A 21145-nucleotide genomic window follows, 5' to 3' on the forward strand; every position below is an offset into this window, starting at 1 on the left:
TTGGTTTCTCTCGTTCTTGTTGGCACTGCTACATCGCCATTGGTAGTTCGAGTCGCCTTTTATATCTGCTTCGGATCGAAATTCGCTCGCTGTCTTTGTTTGATGTTGCTTTTCTTTTTCCGGATAAATATTGAGAGAGCACAAAGCAGAAATCCAGAAACCCTTTCTTTTTTATGGGTATTGCGCGTTCTTTCTTGTTGCTATGGTCCGTTTCCAGCTATTTGTCCTGCCTTTTTCTTTTTGGTGCTCAAAAGGCGTTTCAGAAAAAGCACGTTCGAAATGCGAATCTGCGCTCGCGTTTCATCGGTGGCTCTTCCTGAATTTGCTGTGCCGTTCGAGATGTTTTTTTTCTTGTTTTTTTTTTTGTTTTTTTTTTCGATCGAGCTTATGCTTCCGATGTCGACTTCTGTTTCAAAAATTTTCTCTGTGAAAACAGAAATAACAATGAAAAAAAAAACCGAAAGAGTCGGGAGATAAATAAAAAGCTACGGGCGAGCGTAACTTTAGCCTCTCTTTTTATAGTATTTTTTTTTTAATCTGAGTTGGTTTTTTCGTGTTGCCCCTTGAGAGTTGTCCTCTGTCACAGCTACGGAACGTTTCAATAACCGCATTCTGAGTGCGGCCATCTTTGTACGTGGAACGAGGCATACATTTAGATTCGCAGTAGCTCTGCGGAATGCCAGACGTCACTGCCCAGTGAGTCGACCGTTTTCGCCTGGACGATAATCAGGTGCAATGACGACACAGACCGCGGAATATCTGGAAAGTAAAAAACTGTCTCAGGCTGCTGTGCAGCAATCGGCGTAAAAGAATACATTGTTTTCAAGAAACTGTGCCTTTTCTACAAAAGGTATCATTCTTCACTAAAAAGTAAATTGTTTCTTAGCCTCGTACATTTCTGCACGAGTTGATCATAACGTTGAGGTTGGCATATTTATTGTAAACGTCAGCCATACGTCGGCACCTTCATACCAAAAACGTCATACGAGTGGCCTTCCAGCAGCTTTGACAACATCGCCTTACTGATTATTTTCTAACATAACTGCTTACTATGTTTGTGTTTTTTTTTTTTTTTTGTTTTTTTTGTGGGATTTTTTGTTGGTAAATCATGTGCTTTTTTTCTGTAGTGCCCTATAAGCACTGAGAGCATTGAAACAAATAAATAAATACCGAGCCAATAAAAACACGTAGATTAAAACAAAGAAACCATGCGGGTGTAGTCGTGGGAAGTAAAACTAGTCATGGCTGCGAGATTATTCGATTAACCTATCGATTAAGGCATTAATCGCCGCTTAATTTCTGAACCGACGAATCGTTCTGTCCCCACGGGGTTGTATCTGGAAATACCCGCGCCGCTGCAAGCTCGACATAAAAATGGAATCACTGGCGAGACCTCCTCCAGGATATTCCGAGACAGTGGCGTCACAAGGGGGGGTGCGGGGGGGGAACTGCCCCGGTTGCAGCGCTCCCGGGGGTGTCGCGGCGGGCCGCGAGATAAGGGGGGGGGGGGGGGGGGGGGCGTTGTCGTGGGCCACCGCCCCGGGTGCCGCTGACCCTAGTGACGCCACCGTTCCGAGGTATACAACCCCGAACTTCCTGTACTCGTGCACTGCTAGAATATAATGGAAACTTGTAAGAACGTAGACGCTGCTCTATAGATTCGTGGTATAGTTTACCGCTGGAAACTGCTGGTGGTGTTCTCTCCTTTTTCTTGCCTCTGTCCTGGGATAGGGGTCAGCCAAAGCACCGCGCTGACTTTTTAAACCCTACTCTTTTGTATTCCAATGAGCGTACCAAATATGCACTTGCACAAATAAAAAAAAAATTAAAAAAGGAGTAAAGCTTTATTTTAGTTGTTGGTTCTTGGAAGTAGTCGAACTGTCTCAGATGCGACGCATGGAGGATCTGATCTGAAACGTTTCAACCATTCAAAACTCAACAGAGAAAGTGAAAGCTTTTTTTAGGATAATTTTTTTTAGTGTAAACGATACACACTGCACTTTCAATTTAATTTTACAACACTTACCATCTGGCTGAACGTCAGTGAAGTGATATTCCATCCGTTTCTTTCTTAACGTTATTCCACTTTTGCCATCGCCACGTGGCTATCGAACTATAGCGTACCAAATGTACTCAAAATCGTGTGTCATCTAAGGCACACGTTCAATATTAGAATAGGAAAAGAACATGAACCCCATTTTTGTGGCCTCTAAAAAGCTGCAAATTCGTTGACGGAAAACAAAAACAATTGTTGCACAGATCATAGGAAGTACATGTACTACGTCATTCCCAATATGGCGTCATATGCCGTGCACCGTTACATAGATCACCTCAGTTGTGGAACTCCCATGGTTACGTCAGTTGTGAAGCTCCCACGGTTACCTCAGTTGTGGAACTCCCTGTCGTTTGAAGAGCCGTCTAGATTTTAGCTTCACATTTGTGTGTTTCATGGAGTACAGTGAAACGCCATCTAGACGCTGTGCTTCGAAATAAACGCATTTCATAGAGTGGACTGCAGTTACCATAGCAACCGTCCGGCGCGTCGAACGACGGGAGGCAAGAGCCCGAGGCGAGCCGTCTAGAGAGAGGGAGGGGGGTATTGCCCGTGCAAGCAGCGTCTATAAGCAGTTCCGTAACTGAGCTAATCTAATAACGTTGACCGCTGGCTGGACGACGCGATGGCGGCGCACGAAGGACCAACGTTGCCGCGGACGTGGGGCCGTTGCTTCGGACGGATAAAATTTCCGAATTAGCGGGTAAAAGTAAAAAGCATTTCATGCTTTAAAAAAATGCAAAATAAAAAGCAATGGAATGAAACGGCTTCCTTAGAGCGCACAGTTTCTTCATCGGGCTTTAGGGCTGATCCCACTAATAGACGCGTTTCAAAAATTCGAGCCATCTCTTGTCCGCCATTGCTTGGGCACGTACCCTGAGCATATTGAACACGAGCGCTGCGTCGTCAGCGAGGACTCAGATAAAATGGTGCGCTTTGGGCCCAAGAAATGGCGACTATCAACGTTGCTTGATGGACTTCTGCAAAGGGTCCACTGTGTCCTCACACAGAGTGTTGTAGTTTCGTAATACTTCTGAATTCTGCCGGCTTCCCCATAGCACCGATTAACCGCCGATTACCGGCGGGCGATCAATCGGTGCGCAGCGCAGCTCCCTCGCTGGTAGCGTCTCAGTCTCATTCGCTGGCCTAAGTGATCGTGCGAGTGTAGTCACACCTAATGGCGGGTTGGAACTCTCGGTATGTCGTCTCGGTGTATAAACAATTGCACCGATATTTACGGACCCGAAAACGTATTCTATAAGGTATGACGACTCTCTATGCTCTTCCTCAGTATAGGTATACAACACGACAATTTAACCGGATGATATGTTGGTACAAAAAATAACACAACAGGCTGTTTACAAACAAGTCCGCGTCACTGCGCAGAAACAAGATTCGCGTAAGGCGAACCGTCTGCGCATGCGCCGACAACAGCCCCACCGCAGCGGCCGGCGTGACATCCGAGTCACGTGCTGTGGACGCTCGTTGCGAAGGTGTCCGAGGTCTTTCAGTCCGTATCGCCGCATCTCTCGTTGTCCTCGGCGTTATTTGCGTCGGCGGCTTCGGCGCGCATATCCTTTTCGTCGACGCCTCCATTCGCACGTTCCGGACGGCTCCGGTTTGACCGCCGCTTCGCTTTCTTCTCTTAAGCGCGAAACACATGTACGACGAAACCGTCCGATCCGACGTCCGACCGCGCAATACGACGGTCGGAGGCGAGGGTTTTCAACGCTCTCCGATGCTACGAAAACCCTCGCCTCCGACCGTCGTATTGCGCGGTCGGACGTCGGATCGGACGGTTTCGTCGCACATGTGTTTCGCGCTTTACGGTCCGAGCACTGAGCGGCGAGAAGATTAGATCCGAGCGTCGTGCGTCCCTCCGCGCTTCCTTCCACGGGTGGGGACGGAAGAAACGGGGAAACAGCGAATCCTCCCCAAATACGTACGGTGCGGTAAGCCAAGTAAGCAGCGAGAGGGGCCCAGTCGAGCAGCCCCAAGAGGGGGAGGGCGATGCCATCTCGAAGGCAGGGCCCGCGCATGACCTCATCGTTAGTGGATCCCCGACCCGATGCTCGGCAACAGTCACCGCGAAGTGGCACACGCGTCCGTCCATCTTGGCGTCGCCGCCTGCTAGCGTCGCGTTCGCTGCGAGACGCGTGCGGCGAAGCTGACGCAAGGGACGCTGCGTGGATCCTCTGGTGATGACGTCTAGGGCGGAAAGGCCTCGTCTTTTAGGTGGTATTGGTGAGGGACGGGCTGCGGCCGGGAGGACAGGTCGGGGCCCTTCCGAGGCCAGCCGTGGTCGATACCGAGAGGAGCTCGGCTCCGGCGACCGCTCGGTGAGCCTTCCTCGATTCGGCGGGTCCGAAGTGGCAGCCTCTCCTCCCGGGCCTCCGACGGATGCGCGCGGCAACCGACCGCTTCGCCGGGAAACGCAATCTTCACGGACTCGGATCGATGCGGCCCGCTTTCCCTTCGGCTTTCTCCCGCCGGTCTCTCGGCCTCTGGCTTGAGTTTTTGCTGCCGACGCGCCCCCGGCCTCCGGTTTCCTCCCCCCCGCACTCGTTCCTCCCCCATCTCTCCTCCTTCCCAACACTCGGCCGAGGCCGTGCGTTCGTCCGTTACTCAGGTCGTACTCCGGACGGCGCACCAAGTTGCTCTCCGCTTCTGGAATCTTCGCCCGCCAGTCGCTCTCACCGCGATTGCCGATTTCCCCTCGGCTCTCGCCGAGCTTGCGCTTTAATAAACTCTCGGCGCATCTGCTTTTCCCGGGTATATGAGAAGTGAAGTAACTCGGTAGCTTTGCACGCTCGGAGGTTCAGTGTGTAGTACAGCGGGGGCACACTCGGAACACGAATGATCGAACTTCCCAGGACACCTTTTGCCAGTGAGACGAGCGGTTGGAATCGCGCCCTTCTCGTTAGCCACGCACTCCCCGGGGCAAAGGGATGCGTCCACCCCGCCTTGGCACCGAGACCGCACGGTAATCGGAGGTGCGCACGCCGACCGCCCTTTCTCGCGTATCGAAGTGATCGACGAAAGACCGTCCATCGCGGCGTATAGTCCTGGGCGAGTCGCGGTGCAGCGTGCCCCGTTCTCGGGGTCCTCCGAGAGCTCGACTTACGATTCAGTGTTGGGGCCCCGTGGAAGTCGCGCGAGAGCATCGTCGTCGTGCTGCCCCAACCACGGTGGCCCCAACACGATCCGCGTCACGCGCGGCTGGTGAAGTGGCCGGCCGCCAACGCCTGACGTAACGGCGACGGGGCGATCTTGTTTCCAACTCTGTGTCCATCCGATACCACCCAGGAGACAAGGCCCGAATCTTTTCTTCCCAAACGTCATCACTGGTGAATCCACGCACTGGCACCTACTGCGCGTCAGCATCGTCGACAGCGCGTCTCGCAGCGAACGCGACGCTAGCAGGCAGCGACGCCGAGACGGGCGCGTGTGCCGCTTTGCGGCGTCTCCCGTCGAACTTCGGCACCTTCGCCTCTTGGGCGCGGGTCGGAGACCCGCTAACGATGACGTTATGCGCAGGCCTTGTCTTGTAGCTGATCTCGGTCCAGCACGGACTCTGAAGACTCGTCGCACGCGGGACGACCCGAACGAGCCGTATATGACGCAGACGCGCTTCTTCCTTCGCGTGGCGCGTGTGCGCAAGTGTCGCGGCCAATGGCGTGAATCGTTGGCGTGAGTTCCTCGCCGCCAGCTTACGCGACCCCGCTCTGATCTCGCCCTGTTTCCGGCAGGATCCCCCGTGGGCCCCTCGAGCGACAGGCGGCACCGAGGGAATGACCGAGGGCAGCCCCTGAGAGCAGAGGGGCCGCACGCCGACGCACCGACCGCTGCTCCAGCCTCGGGTGAGTACCGTTTCGCTTCTCCCATCTTTTTCCCTTTAGCTGAGCCTCCCGGATGACCAGGTATGCGACCGCACAGGCGCATAATGACCGACGTTTTCTGCTTTCTTCAACGCCATCGTCGCAGCGAGGCCGTCGGAATTTCCGCGTCATATACCGAGGGAGATCCTGGGACTCCTGTTCGACGAGCGAGGACACGAATGCCAGCTGAACGATGACGCCACAATCGTGTCCGGTCTCTGTCCCGCGCTGGCCTCCGATACGTGACGTAGCGAATGCGGCACCATGGCCTCGTTATAACTCGATTCTCGGACGCCACGCCAGAGCGGTAGCGCCGTGGTCGGCACTGGACGCGCGTAGACGCTCCATCTCGAGCGAATCTGGTTCCTGCACACGCGCAGCGGCTAACGCTTTATAAGCGGCGTGTCTACGAGGTACTGCTTTGACTCTCCCCCTGAAAAGGATTCGTTTCTCGAAGACTCCGATTTCACGACAACGCTTTCGGTATAAGGTTAATTCATTTGCCGAGAAAAATAGCGAAGAAAAATTCAAGTTCAGAGCAGAGGGACAGCACTGAGGGACGCGGCGTCAGACTCCCTAAAGCCAAGGTCAGACTGCTTCACACAGAAGAGAGCCTGCAGTCACTGTCGAGGCGTGCTTCTTCCTTGTATGGCGGTCCCATTGGTCATAGAAAAGCTCTTTGCAGACATATTAGAAGCATGCATATGTATGAAGCGAACAAGTTTCGAACATTCTTGAGATAATGTTGTCATTGTGCCTGCAGCGAACCACGTGAAGACTGCTTTAGTAAGGGGGGGGGGGGGGGGGGGGGGGGGGTCGCCTCATTCCTCACGACCGTTGAGTCTTCCTTAAAATAGCTTATTTTCGGCGTTGCGAGGGTCGTCAAATGATGTTACAAGAATTTCATCTTCATTTATTGATGAACACTTGCCCCGGGCGACTTCTTACCGATCTTCGTATCGCCATCGCACCTGAGCGAGGAGAAGAGAGCGGTGCAAGGCCCATGCCACCCAGTACAGCAAGGCTTGCGCCAATCCCCCCCTCTGCCCCCTCCCCCCCCAAACGTCATCGCTAGTAGATCAACGCAACGCCTCCAAGCTTGCATCAGGATCGCCTCTCGCGCGTCGTGCAGCGTCTTACAGCGACAGCGACGTTAGTACGCAGCGACGCTGAAGCGGACGCTTCTGCCGGTTTGCGTCGTCTCTCGTCAAGCTTCAGCGTGTTAGCCGCTTGGTGCAGGTGGGGTTCCACTAACAATGACGTCATGCGCAGGCCTTGTCTTCTAGGTCGTTTGCGGAGCCCAAGTTCGTCTGCTTCTTTTCCAGGGGTTGTGGTGACGTCAGGACACTGATCTCTGATTGGCTCTAGTGGAAGGATAGTGGGTAGACCTCAAAGCAAGCTGCCTCGAGGTCTACCCACTATCCTTCAAGCAGAACGAATCAGAGCTCTGCGTTCTGACGTCACCACAACCCCTGGAAAAGAAGCAGACGAACTTGCCCTCCACATAAGACCAATTCAGTTTCATCGTTCAATATAGCAGTAAAATTGACGTCAAGCGACCTATACTGACAGTGATGTCATTGCTGCGCCAATGGGGCCAAACTGCGCCAGAGGGCTTACCCCGCTACATCCTGCTACTTTGAGCCAAAATGTGAAGAATCTGCGCCAGCATTGCGCCAAAACTTGATTTCCCTTTATGAATACTGAAAACATAATAAGTGACGTCCCCCTATACGTCGGAATCGTTACGTATAGGATTGTGCACATTTTCAGAACTTTCGATTATCGCCCCTATTAAAGGGGCCCTGCAATCATATTTAAGCGTCTACCTGTTTTGCGGTTTCCACGTCTCTTGAAGTTCGGGCAAGCCAGCGGGCACGGAGAGAGCAACTAAATATCAGTGCGTCATATTTTAACCGGACGACGCGGAAACTTCCTCCACCGACGAGGGCGACCCGCGGTACCGAAAGCGCGCAAAATGTGACGTCTTTGGTCCTGGGCTTACTACTGGTCAGAGCCGCTAAAAGCTTCTTTTTAGTCGAAATACAAAATATAAGTGTCGCGAACCGTTTCAATTACTTATAAAAGTAGTTTTTGTTCACTATTTTAGATGAGAAAAGAAACAAATGCAGTTTATAAAGTACGGAAACAAGAAATGACCCGTCGACATACCCGCCACCAAGCGGTGGAAAAGGCGGCGCATACTAGAAAGAAGTAGTGGGATCAGGCGCCGACACGGAAAGGCCCCGGATGTACTCGGCAGTGCTGCGGTCGTATGGGCAGGAGGATCCGACCGGCTCCGAGCCTTCCGAACGCCGTCGGCGAGATGCTTTGTCTTGCGGTTTGGCCGTTTCGCGGTATGGCAGCGCGAAGTGACTCCCACTCTGAACTGATCTTTACCCCGTGTTTGCTGTCGTTTGTGGCCAATGAAGTGTTTGTCCGAAATAGTCTTTAATCGCGCAGCAAATGCAATGCGAGCCGCCCCGGCCGCCCGCTTCATAGAGCCTATCCAACATATGCTTTAGTGGCGCCCTCTCGCGCCGTCGACACGGATTGCGGCAGCTGTGAGCGCTCGCGATGAGCTCACTACCCCTCCTCTAGTTCACGGCCGCTGAAGCAACCAAGGACGTCATGAGGGAGGTTATTTTTTGCTTGTTTTTGTAATTTTGATTTGCCTATAACTTTTAAAATAAAGCGAATTTCAAGAAAATAAAAGTTACACTAAGTTACTACGTTCAGTGCGCTCAGGTTTGGCGCATATTAAAAATTAGTAAAAAAGTGCTTGCAGGGCCCCTTTAACGTACTATTCGATTTGATCGCTCTGTCAAACACTGACAGTACTCGGAATTTTCGTAATATCGATTCATGTTCGCAGTCCGCCCTGGCGGGTAAGTTAGCTTTATTGAGTGCGCTTCTCAACGCTGTCTTGTGTACTGCCATGAAACAACCGCGAACTCAGCATCGCGTATTTTGGTTATCTTGCTTTGCCGCAGTGCGCCCGCGTGCTAAAAGGAAAGCTCTCCCCAAAGCGGGATACGTTGAACACGGAGGCGTCGGGCATATTGAAAAGAAAAGGGGAGGGAATTCGGTGAGTGCTAATGTAACAACTCTACTTTGCCCTAAACATCCTGAATAAAACTGTTGCTATTATTTATGATAGACTGCGATGTTCTGGCGATATCGTTTTCAAATTCTATAGTTAGCAAAATTACTTGCAAGAAACTTTAAATGAACTGCTCTATGTTTCTTCTTAATTTGAACTATCTTGTTTAGTTATCATCTTTATATGGATATTAGGTTGTTCGAGGTGCAGTCAATAAAATGAAATAAAACCAAGTTAGATCAAAGAGTGGAAGGAGGCTTGGGAATAAACCTAACCAGTTTGGCTGGATTTTTTCTGGACAGTATATTTATCATTCACATGCCGATTTTTGTTTACAGTTATACGTATAAAACGTTATTTATGTTCATAATCTAATTACAAAAACAATTTAATCTGAATTAATAAGTTCAATTTTATTACTACGTTTCGAACTCTAACGAAACAGCAGTTTGTTTGCCCTCAAGATTACTCTATTCTAAAAATATTTCGGAGGAATATACTATTTTATTTACATTTTATTTTATACCTGCTATAACTATTCACAGCAATCTGTACTGTTTTTCACAAACCAGCATCTTGTTGCCATGCCAACATGATATTTCTATGTGCAACCAAACAGCTATTTTTGTTTTTCGTATTTCATGGAATCAAACTTCCCGCGCAGTTGATGCTAACGAAAAGTTGCACGAAGTGAAAAGGTAAGGTAAATATGTATCTTAGTGAAACAGGCCAACACAAAAATCTTAACATATATCATTCGCAGTGGTACGAATAAAAATGAAGTGTGTACATGTAATCCAAAAGTACTTTTTGCTGTCCCAAAATGGAGTTTTGGCTGCTCCGAAAGAACTCGAGCCAATCGCATCACCGTAAACACCGATTCAGTTTTGCCGCTAAATTTAGCGTGGAAATTGATGTCACCTGGCATGACGTCAGGAGACCATTGCGCCGGCGTTTGGCTTTCAACTTCGAACGCGTTCGACGAGTGCAGTGCAGACAAAGGCAGCTCTAGCTTTATGTCTACCCACTAATCCTTCCAACCAGAGCACGGCATTTGATGTCCCGTCTCGTCTCCTCCTCTCCCTCACTTTCTCGGCGCATACATCATTTAGGTTTCTCCGCTAAATTTAGCTGCAAAAATTGATGTCACGTGATCTGCAGACCAAGTCAGTTTGCCCGCTAAATATAGCGGTAGAATATGACTTGGCGACTTATACACCATATCAGTTTCCTCGCTAAATTTCGCGGGAAAATTGACGTCACACCTGACGTCACAGGACCTATACAATATTTCCGTTTCGCCGCTAAATTTAGCGGAAAGATCGATGTCCCGTGACCTGACGCCGCGTGGCATGTTACACAAATTTAGTTGCCCACTAAATTTAGCGGGAAAATTGACGTCACCGGACCTTTGTACCAACTCAGTTTCCCTTTTAACTTTTAACGGGAAAATTCATTAAAAAAAATATATATATAGGCTCTTCCCTTCCGAAACGACGGTTTAATGTCTTCAACATAAATTTAAACGACCTCTCCTCAAATACTGCATTTCATTCATCATAAAGGTCGCCGTTAATGTTTTTTTTTTAATTAATTTGCGAGAGGTCACCGCGTCTCTGGGTGTGCACAGCGTTGGTAGCGCGTCGCGCCTGTCGGACGGATCTTGGGCACCGTGGGGACGACCTCTGGATGTCAAGGCTGCCTTGACCAACTTTCGGCGCCGCCTCCCGCTCCGAGCCGGATTGCAGCCAAGGCCGTGTTCGGACGCGCACGTACGAGAACAACGTCGCCGTGTGGCGTCCGGTTTACTACCGGCCTTTCGCTAGCTTCGGCTGCTTGATACTGCTGTTCTGACACTGTATACTTCGCACTAGATCTGTTACGCCTCGTCGGTCGTTCATGTGGCGGTGTCGTACCACGTCCGTCCAGTTCTAGTGTTTATCCGTCAAAATGCTGTCCAAACAAAACGCAGCAAAACGTAGCGAAAAAAGAAAAAAAAAAAAGAAAAAAAGGAGCGCGTTGTTTTAGAAGTTTAAAAGTCGCGGCGCACGCGTACGTCTTCAGTGAGGAGATGGACCACGCAAACAGCCCGGCTTTCCTCCTCGCCTTCTCGCAATGCGGAGGGCAAGTTCGTCTGCTCCTTGCGCAGGGGGTAGCGGTGACGTCAGAACGCCGAGCCCTGATTGGCTGATCGAGCCCCCCTATCTGAGCGTCGTCTGCTCCTTTGCAACGTCGTCTGCGTCTGTCTTACCTTTCCTGCGACTTTCGGAAGTGCAGGCCAGATTCACGAAACGATCTTACGCCAAAAATGTGCGTAAGACAAAACTTAAGAACAAATTCGTATTCACGAAACGAAATTTTCGTAAGTTTTGCGCAGGTTACGACGAAATCCTACGGCAGCTCCGAAGCTGTCTTACGCACCTCTTGCGATCAAATCAGCATGGCCGACAGCGTCGCGGTCGCGACAACCCACGGACGTTTATTTTTCTACTTGCGCTTCTCACGCGTCCCGACTTCAAGCAGCAAGAAAAAAGTAAAAAGTACTTGAAACAGACCACGACGAACAAGAACGCTGGATCCACAAACACCCGGAAAAAGCTCCAACGGCGACGATTCCACCGAACGCGACCAAGCGAGCTGGGCAGTTAGGCCTAGGAGGCACTCCGCGACTCGGCGACCGTCTGCTCACGACCGGCTGGCGTGCTGAATGGAATCTGCCCGCGCGACCCTTGTGAACCCTTCCCGTATTATACTTTGATCGCTGACCTCAATTTTAGAGTAAGATGGTCAATTTCTTCCTCTTGTTACCTCCTTGTTTCCCGAGGCAACGGTGACATTCGCCGGTGAAAAAGCGGTGAATCTCCGAACACGCAGGAAAGGTAAAGCAGCCATCGCTTTGACTAGCAGACGTAAAGCGGACAACGTTAACTGCGCCAACCCGCCGACGCCGTTAAAGAGTGAGGGGTCTCGCCGCACACGAAAGTAGGGAAAAAGTATATGGGAGGGAACTTGCGGACACTGACACGCTCACTCTCGGTTGTTACCAAACAGACCTCGGCAAACAAACATCCGGATGCCTCGCCAGTGAGTCCTTTGACTTCCCTCCTTGATGTGCGTCTGCTAGATGTTAAAGAAAAACAACGTACCGCTCGAGTTATTTCATCTGCCCTCTCTGAAAGGCCAAGTCGAGCTCGCTCGTAAAGACCTGCATTTCCGAAAGTCGAAGAAAGGCAAGACAGACGCAGACGATGTTGCGAGCAGACGACGTTGCAAAGGAGCAGACGACGCTGAGATAGGGGGTCTCGATCAGCCAATCAGGGCTCGGCGCTCTGACGTCACCGCTTCCTTTCTCATGCGCAGAAGACGAAAATGAGCCCACTTGCGAGGCGTATTGCCTCCTCCCCTTTCTTATTTTCGGGAGATTCGGGATCGTGAACAACAGCGCAGGCCTCGGCGACTGCCAGCAGGGCGAGTGAGTGGCTGTCCAGACTCACGTGATCGCCATGCTCCAAGCTTCTGTCCAAGGGCTCGTGCGGAAAAAATAACTTTCCCCCCGGCTAAAATGCCAAACGTCCCAAAGGCGAACCGGAACCGGAAGAAAACCCCCACTCCCGGTACAGCAAATGCCGGGCACGGCACCAGCTGTGTCCTGTTTTGCAGCCCTTGAGCGTCTCTTCGTGCTCCGTGTCCGCACTTTGTGCGGTGAGCGAGGCTCTCGGTCGTTCATCGCATTGGCCCGCTCATGTTTAGCAGATCTCTCGTGGCGCTCTCGTTCCAGTCATCGAAGAACGTGTTCTCGTTTCGCTGGCTGCCCGTACGATCATTTCCGTCGGTAAGACACCAGTGTGAAATTCTTCCCTCTGTTAGGAAAGAAGTGCGCGTACAACGGAGTTTATTTGCACGAGCACACGAAGCTGACTGTGCGGAATGAGCGTCCCTGAGGACCATGCCGATTTCCACTGACGGCCCGAGCGCCCGCCGCCGGTGCTTGGCGGACGAAAGAACTCGCCGTCCGGCACGTTGCCGAAAGGCCGGCTCGACGCTCGACCGCTTGACCACGACGGCCGATAAGAGAGCATGCCGCTACGCAAACAAGTCGGCGGCGGCACGTTTCCACACCACCTAAAAGACGAGGCCTGCTCTCTCTCTCTCTTTTCTCCCCCCCCCCCCCCCCCCCTTGCAAACGTCATGACTAGTTGATCCACGCAGCGCCGCCTAGCTGGCTTCAACATCGCCGCCACCGCGCCTCGCTGCAGCGTCTCCCAACGAGCTCGACGCTAGCACGCGGCGACGCCAAGACTGACGCGTCTCCCGCTTTGCAGCGACTCTTTTTCGAGCTTCGGAGTGTTTGCCGCTTGGGGTGGATCGGAGATATACTAGCGATAAGGTCATGCACAGTGCTTGTTTTTTAAGTTGTATCGCGTGAACTCGCGGCCTCTGCGCTCAAGAGTTGGTAGTCGCGCGACTCCTCAGCGACCGCAGCTCTCATCCTACCGCGGCGGTGGTCTCGGTCGACTGGTTCCCCTCCACCGTGGCGCTAGAACAAAGGTCGTTTCAAGGTCGTGCGCAGACGCGTCCCCGTCGTCGTCGTCGTTTTCGCTGCCGCCGACCGTCGTCGCGCCTGCTTGTCGTAACTCGCGCAAATACAATCGTACCGCTACCGAAACCAGAAAACCGAGAAGAAGAAAACTGACTGAAACGAAGAGGCGACCTCGAAATTAGAAAAACCCAATAGCGAGACTTTTTTTTTTTTTTTTTTTCATTATTAGTGTTATTTTGAATCTGGCCTGGCCTTTGTCGGCGGCTGTCCTTCCTCCCAGCGAACCTTGAATGGGAATCAGTGGCTTTCGTCATCTCCGTCTTCCGCGGCTGGGCGGCCCCCATTGTCCGCGACCTCCAGAACACGCCGGCTGTCGTCGCCTGCTCGCTGGCTCGTGGCGGCCGCCGAACTGGCTTTTCCTGGCTGCCGAGGGAACGAGGGAGATCCAACGCATTCCGGGTACAGCGCACTGAACCGGGAGGGAGTTTCAGCAGGTCGTTTCGATGACTCGGCGATAACGATACTCGATCCGACGCCTTTGCGCATGCGTTATATCGTTATCGGGTATCCTTATTCGAGGTATCCGAACGAGCTACTAAAACTCTACTATTACGAGCGCCGACAGTTTTCTGCGGCGCCTGCAGCGGATTCGTTAGGTATACAAAGCAGGCAACAAGTGAGCTTCGTGCACAGCCATGTTTTTTATATCTCCTTGTCGGGGGAGGCTTAACGCTACGAGTCGAGTTGTCGCAGTACTGATGTGATAGATCTGACATGCAAATCTACAACGGCGACGTGATTTTTTTCTTATGCCTCCCGCAGGTAACCAGTTCTAGTGGTAATCTCCCTTCCAATGTCTACAAATCCAGAGCCGAGCTACCGTGTTTTTGTCACTTCTGAAAGCGAACAGAGCACGCGCCACGATCGGGGTTTGGGGCAATCTGTCTGACGTATCGACGGGGTGCACCCATGCCCCGTCTCCTGGAGGCGTAGCCTGTAATCTCGTGCCGCAGGAGCCCATATCCCTTGGGAGGATGGAAGCGATGGTTCCATCTTTCGGTCTTCCGAAGCCGAACGATACGGGACGAGTGCCAACAGGCGGAGTCATTTGTCTCTCTTCTGTTCCCAGTGTGGCCAAAGATACCAGCTCATTTCTCTCTCTGTTTGTGCGCTAGGCGACGCTCCGAAAATAGCTATCCCCGGACATAATTAGCTTTCCCCTATTTTGTTCGCGCATAGTCTCCGTTCAGCCCTAAGCTGAGACTACGGTGGAAGCTACGTCCTCGTTGGACCAGTCATACGCCTCTCTTTGGTCTCGTCATCATGCGCTGTCGCCCTTACCCACGCGCAGAGAGACGGCTCAGCGGGCACGTACACCCCCCACCGCAGTCTCAGCTTCGGGGTGAACGAATAAGTCTCCGTGCCTCTCTTCTGTTTGTCTTTCGAGGCCAGTTCTCGTCTCGATTTGACATTGGGAGATCTGTGAATGCGCATCTCGGAACCCTGGAGCAAAAACCTGGAGCCCTCCTGATATCGATTCGATCCCCCTGCCGGTTTCGGCAGGCTTTACATACCGCGTTTGCGGTCGTCTGTTGTTCGCGGAGCGCGTTGAAAATGGGTAAGTGGTCATAACCGCAGTGGCAGTCCGGTCGTCTGCATCGGAGAACACTGGATGCTTCGTTGGATGGCAGACTAAATTCACGCTCATCCGCGGGAACCAAAATGTCTAACACTGTTGTTGTTATTTTGTCCACACGAAATGGCGAACAGTTCGTAGGAATCAGTAGTAGCTTTAATTTTCTTTCGTGGTACCCCGTGTTCGCGTTGAGCTTCAAGCGGAACGTTCCCGTTAGAAGGGGCATGTAGGGAAATACATTTGTCGGTCGCCCGACCTGCATGATTATTCGGATCGGCGTCGAAAAAGGCGTTGTTGACAAATCTGGAACATGCGCGGTTTTTTTCCGCCGCCCTCAGGAAGCAGGCGCGAACTCGAGTGCGGTGTTGGCGCGGGTTTGCGTTCCGAAAGACAGCAAAGGTACACCTTCTCGGACCCTTGCTGTCGTTCGCGCACAACGCTTGGCTGATCGGGAAAATGAAAGGAAACCGCAACCCTTCGCGGGACGCTTTGATTGGTTGGTCGTCGTGGAAAACAACGACTTGTTTTCATATTTCGTAGACTTGTGACGCAATTACCCACGCTCGAGAGGAAACACGGCGGCAAATCGCACCGCGTAATTTGTTTCACATTTTTTTTGTTTAACTTTTTTTTAAAAGGCAAGTTGTTTTTTTCTTTTTATTGAGACGATTGCAAGTCTAAGATATCACGAATGATACCGGGTGTTTCACCGAACATTTGCGTGCCAAACCTATATATCTCAATGAAATAAGATATAGGTACCGTATTGGTCGATTTCATGGGCCTATTTAGGAGGTACTAGCGGATTCGAATAAAATGCCAACAGTGACGGAACTTCCAGCGCAACACCGGCGCAGCGTGGAACCTTGGATTCTGCTGGGCGAGGATGAAACACATCGGGGACGCACAGCCTCGCAGCGCCCTATACTCTTTACCCGCAGTTTCTTATCAGCTCCAGGAGGCGTAGCATGTGTCGACGGCCACGCGCTCCAGTATGCGCATTTCATTCCAGCGTGATAGTACATATCCTTCGTGATAATCAAGTTTCTAAGTAGCCTCGCGTAATCAACGAAGGTCACCTCGGCTGGAGGCTGACTCGCATGAGCCGTCTCCGAACCACGGGTGGGGTTGCGGCTACTACTCTCGCGACAATCACGGGGCAATGTCGCCCTCATCTTGTATATAATATCCTAAGGGTAACGCGCCAAAAAATGTCGTATCCACCCTTAGGATGTATCTAAACGAACTACCCTAGTGAGTCCTTTTAATTATACGTAATATCATCACATAGCATCTAGTTACCATCTCTAGATGCGGCACCACGGACCTTCTGGGTACTGCTGCTGCCTTTCTGTGCTGCCGCGAATCTCCTAAGCCAGTAAAGGTTATTACTATTATCATTAGTTTATTCTTCTTTTTCTTGTTCTTCTTCTTAATCTTATTATTTATTTTCCGTAACAACATGTCGTGTTTTTTTTTATTTTTTTTTTTATTTTTTTTATGGAAGGGTGGCATACAGGTAACAGGCCTTGTTGGCTTTGATGCGTCCGCAGTGCTAAACTTCCGGTTTGCTCGTATATCAATAAATTATTTAATATTATTATTATTATTATTATTATTGAAAGCAAACTCATGGTTCCAATTAAAAATGGTGGTGGGAATTATGGAAAACCTAGTAAATAAGTGATCTAAATCAAATTTGCTGCGCTTGCTTCTTTTTTTTTTTTTCGGTTCCCGCAGTAAACGCCGCCCAGTTTTTGAGTTTCTTATCCGCATACGTTCGTTTCGACAGCCTCGCAACTGCAGCAGAACTTCTGTGTATATAACCACCGTGCTTTCCGCGCGCTCCAGGAATTTCTAAGAAATGTCTGTTTTTGTGGTTTCTGATGACGCTCAGAAAGTTTCTAATGAAACCGTAGGTTTCTTTTTACTAAACAAGAAACAAAACTAAATGCTGCAAAAGTAACGAAGAAGTTAATTATCCGAAGAGCCCTATGCGAGTCAAAATTGGTTCCTGCGTCCGCAATGACTAATTTGCAGAGATCGCTCATGAGAGGTAATGAATGCGAATGACAATTCCTAAAGTCACCGACAGGGTGAGAACTGGGTGTTTTTCAGAAGCCTCCGGCAGGTGCTCGTTGCCTTTCGTATAGTCCCCTGGCTGCGTGCGCGCCCTCGAGACGCCGAAGCTTTACCCGAATGCTCGCACTGGAGTCCGGGCCTCTGAAGCTCCTCCCTCCTCAGCGAGACCTGTTCCCATGTGTGGCGAAACATTTGGGACGCAACACTACGCAGTTTAGGTGGAGGTCACGGCCCGTTCTAAGGCTAAAGTTGAGGCTTGGGCGAGTTGGTACATACTTCGGAAATTAAAAACAGCGCGGAAAGACGAGGACCAGACACTTCTTTGTCTGGTCCTCGTCTTTCCGCGCTGTTTTTAATTTCCGTTCTAAGGCCCGCCCAGAAATCAGTGGCCCCTCCCATTACTACTGGACTCGGCTACCCGGCCGAACACGCTAACAAGCTTAGCGCCTCCCTTTCACGTCATCCGGTGCGTCTAGTCTGGAAATCTAACACCGCCTGTCGGTCCTGCGAGCAGACGAGCCGCATCCTCCGGCATCGTCCGCTATTTCACCACCGTCTATCGTCGTCTGCAATGCCCGTGAGACGCGGACACGAAAGCTGCGCGTCGGCGTCCGTTTTTGCCTTCGACCGTCTGCTATTCATCCGCCGTTCAAAAACTTCTGCGACGGTCAGAAGACACGACCATAAAAGCGGCGTTCTAGTGTTCCATCGTGCAAGAGCCACGGTCCAATAGAAGCGTCTGTCAGCGTCTATCGATGTGCGTAATAAGCGACCGAGAGAACTAAAAGATCAACAAAATAAATATGCACTTCTAGCTTTACTGTTCTTGTTATTTATTTTTCGCACGGCATCTGCTAACAAGGTGAGTGAGCGTCATGACGCAGAATTAAAACGCGACGTAAAAAATGTTTGCTTTGTTACGCCAGGTTCAATGCAAAACTTGGAAGCTACTTGACTTTCGAAGCGAAATAACCTTAACATACTTGGACTAACTTGATGCAAGACGAACGCCCGCTTGCCTCCAGCCTAAATGGCTCGCGAATTCTTGCCTGTGTAGTCATGTTCTCCGTATTGAAACCATGGTCGTAATCACGACGGTTGCACAATTCACAGAGAGCGGGGCTGTTTTTACGGAAACCAACATCGTTTTTTTGGAATCACCATGCGCAAACGAACAAATCAAGCGAGATCGAGCAACATAGTCGACGTGGGACGCTATAGCTTCGGCCAGTCCCGCTACGAAAATAAGCACCCGCACAGCGCTTCCGAAAACGCGTACTTGCACCAGTTGTTTGCTGCAAACGAGGTCGGTTGAGATCTTCCTCTTAACACCTCGGTGAACGCAGAACGACTCGCACTATTAAAAATAAACGAGGTCAACGAGCTACGCTCGGTGGGCACACCGCAAACGCCGACAGCCGTGTTTGTTATCCTATGAAACCGAAACGGGAAAGGCAACCTCGGGATATCTTTGAAAACAATAATGACTCTATCTAGATTATTTGTTTCTCAAACATAAAAAATATAGTCAATTGAAATACTATTGCGGCACGGAGGTACAAATTTACAACCAACCATTTTCACTCGTCAATCATCTCCAACCAATGAAAGATGTAAGCACCTTGTAAGCACGGGGCGGTGGTTAGCGAGCTGCGACCGCCACCTTTAGCACCTATATTGCGTCTAGCAACATCAATATCGCTTGAAAAAAAAAAAAATTTTTTTTTTCTGTGGTAACATTGTTTTTATATGTATACAGTCGACTCTCATTAATTCAAACTCTCTTAATTTAAACCTGCGGATAATTCAAACTAACCTGCAGGGCCCATCCTATGCCTCTCCATGGGAGGAAACTCCCGGTAATTCAAACTCTGCTTTATTGAAACAAATTTTCGGTCCTCCTCGAGTTTGAATTAAGGAAATTCGACTGTACCTCATCCCCCTTGCCCCCCCCCCCCCCCCCAAAAAAAAAAAAAAAATCATTGCAGCGTTTTTTTTAGGCGCGTCTTGTGTTCTTGTGTGCCGTGTTATTTCAACTTATTGGGCACGTTTCGTACCGCGGATTATGGCATCCGCCAGTGCGGCGATGCGGAAAAGAGCGGCACTGAACGCGCCACCGATATTAATCGGAGGTGAGTACTCAAAATATTGTATCAGTTTACAGCGACCAAATTTCCCTTCAGACATTTTTTTTTTTTTTTTCGCTTTAGATGCAGTGCACCGAGAATATTTTTGGCGTTTCGTGTCGTCCATAACAATTAAATATAATGTGAAGTAGGACGCGAAAGATATGAGCACTGCAGGTAACGATCGAAGGCAGCTCCCTCCGGCTTGCAGATGTTTGAAAAAGTTTTAATTGAGGATCATGTGTCGGCGAGCGTGTCCTTTGTCTTTAACTGAAAACAGCGCGGTCCAGATGGGACCATTGCCGGAGCGAGTCGCGATCACTGATTCAACGATCGAAATCGATGCATAAGCAGGTTTCAGCAATACAAATTGAAGTTTTCTATTCAGCTACGTTATGTCCTGAACTGCAAAATAATAAAGACCCAGTCACGTTGTGACGGTCAACGTAAGTTCACGGCTCTCTGCTATCGCGCAGGAGATCGCGATTAAGGAAAACCGATAGAACTAACTTTTCAACAATTTCCAGCAACACCCGGCGGCGGAAATGAGACTTCAACTAAACGTTGTAGAGGATAAAATCGAGTCCGTGTTACCACTGCAAGATATCAGTATTAAGATAAATCTAGTTACGAAAAGTTACAAGCTGAAACAGCGATTCTCACGTGAAAACGTGCACCCATGCACGAGCGTAGCCCATGTCACGGTGGCCCATGTTCATCGACGGTACAGCGGCAAGTTCGGTGCGCGCTCTAGTCACGAATGTTCGGAGCACGCTCGAGAGGATGGCGTCGAGCAAAAAGTCTTTTTCTGTTTACGGACGCAACCCACTGCCGCCGGAGGTTTTGGTCATTTGGAAAGCGATGGAGTTCGAAGACATTGCAGCCGCAGTTGCCTTGTCGGATCCCGTGCTCGATTCAGATGTCCTCCAATAATATTCTGCGCTTTCGGTTGTTATTTGTGCAGCCTATTACCGAACAATGATGTATCCATGATTAGGGGGTTGTCGTCATTGGTTCCGCTAGCTCTTATTACACTTGGAAGTAATATAAAAAAAGAGGAAACCGCCAAGAAAGCAATCGTACTTGGAGATACACAAACGTCCATGGCGTTCACTCGGGTCTTTTGTCGTTCCTAACCACTCAGTAAGGAGAAAAAATCCGGCAGCCCTTTCCCCTTTAATCTCTCGCCCTCTCTGAGTAAAACTGTCTATAGAACAGGGTTTTGCATGGAAGCATATTACGTCACACTATTGTCTCTTTGTGACTCTGCGCGCGTTTCCCTTCAGAACCACCCGAATACAAAGCTTTTTGCGCTGAATTCTTTTCAGTCCCCAAGCGCGCTTTCCTGCCCTTTTTAGTCCTCCTCGGTTCCGCGCGCTCTTTCTACACCACCTGTCTATGCTCCTCTCTTTCTTGCCCTTTCCACCCCTCTCCGCTCTGCACAACACCTGGCTCTGCTGCTCCCTTTGCTGAGTACTGGATCCGTAGCTCAGTCAGCAACGCACCACGCGTCCACGCCGGTGACTGAGGCTCGATCCCTGGCAACGGTTGCCGTTTTTGTTTTCAAGATCGTTTAGCGGCTATACGAACTGACCGACCTTCAGATTTCGTTTAGGTTGATTGGTAGGTATAGCCCTATAAAGCTACCGCTTTAATAATAGTACTTTTTTTTCTCGTCATGACAGGGTGGGACCAAGAAAAAAAAAAAGCTTCAGTATGCAATTCAT

The 21145-nt window shown here is 50.3% G+C and overlaps 1 long non-coding RNA gene across 1 annotated transcript in view; it reads left to right on the plus strand.

The window, feature by feature from the left end:
• LOC121837020 overlaps positions 1 to 21145 on the plus strand; it is a 201626-nt gene that overhangs the window by 118379 nt on the left and 62102 nt on the right. Inside the window, exon 2 of the long non-coding RNA XR_006078059.1 lies at positions 5803 to 5913. This is a non-coding gene — a long non-coding RNA (uncharacterized LOC121837020). The remainder of the gene's footprint in view (positions 1 to 5802; positions 5914 to 21145) is intronic.

The sequence above is a fragment of the Ixodes scapularis genome, unplaced genomic scaffold (genome assembly GCF_016920785.2).
Source record: "Ixodes scapularis isolate PalLabHiFi unplaced genomic scaffold, ASM1692078v2 PGA_scaffold3__209_contigs__length_174095766, whole genome shotgun sequence".
Lineage (NCBI taxonomy): Eukaryota > Metazoa > Arthropoda > Arachnida > Ixodida > Ixodidae > Ixodes > Ixodes scapularis.